This window comes from Octodon degus, unplaced genomic scaffold (genome assembly GCF_000260255.1).
Source record: "Octodon degus isolate 3935 unplaced genomic scaffold, OctDeg1.0 scaffold00013, whole genome shotgun sequence".
In the NCBI taxonomy this organism is placed as follows: domain Eukaryota; kingdom Metazoa; phylum Chordata; class Mammalia; order Rodentia; family Octodontidae; genus Octodon; species Octodon degus.
Genome location: NW_004524589.1, coordinates 279,170 through 280,320, shown reverse-complemented (window position 1 = coordinate 280,320; position 1,151 = coordinate 279,170).

Sequence of the window (1,151 nt, the reverse complement as noted above, 5' to 3'; positions counted from 1 at the left end):
ATATATTGCATTTCTACATGGACAGTGATACAGTCATAAGAGTATATTAATTCCCTAACCACTCCTATCACTCTATCACTCTGATAGGAGTAGATTACAAATATTATAGAGTTTATGTATAGCATTATGATAAAATAAGAGTGTTGAAGAAAATCAAAGAGAAATGGAAAAAGGAATATAGATGTGCCAATTTAATATCTTATTTTCAGTATTAATGTCTTCTTTAACATAGTATGACAGTATCTGGCTCCTGGGCAGTTGTATTTCTAGTTAATATCATGTTTATCAGGACCTCGTTTTTTTCCTGCTTAATTAGCAGAACCCACCTTACTGCAACCTAGGAAGGACCCAATGTACTGTGTACTGGAACTAAATTTCATGCTTAGAAAACCCTTAAGCTAAGGGCTGTCCAGACAGCTCAGTAGACTAAACTACCTGCTTAGGCAGAGTGCAGGGGCTGGAGTTCGATCCCTGGTGTGCTGTGCCAGCCCAGCCCCCAGGGCTCACTGAGCTGGCAATTGAGATTGGGCATGGTGGCGTGTGCCTGTAATCCCAGTGCTTGGGAGGCTGAGCACAGGCAGATCACTACGAGTCTGATCTACATGGTGAGACCCTGTAGACCCTGCAGACCCTGTACTAACCCTTGAGCTGGTCACAGGCACACCTGTGCTATGTGGCAAGTGAAGTGAATCTCAAGTAAAGCATTTCTGCAAATCTCTTGCTTAGTTGGCTACACTGGTTTTCACTCCTATTAAACAACCATGGGGTGAGGGTAGGACATCCTCTATTTTTTTTTTTTTTTAATGACCATAATAATGCCAAAGAAACAAGTCAAAAGTGGGAGGGACAATATATTTCAGAACATTAAGTACCTTTGGGTAAATTTATTTTCTAAATCTACTAGTAGTTGTGGTAATGAAAAACTATCATAGTTTATAAAAACTAAATTATTAAGACATTACTTCAGATAACTTAAAGGAAGCAAGTTTCTTGATGTATTCACTTTAGCATTTAAGTTAAGAATGGTCTATTGTGAGTCATTAATAAAAATTTGAGTGAGCTGAACTTTAAAGAAAACAAGGAAGCCTCTATCAGTTGAGAGGTACTCTCTATAAATGAGTTTGCAAACTATTTGAGACGATAAAATTATA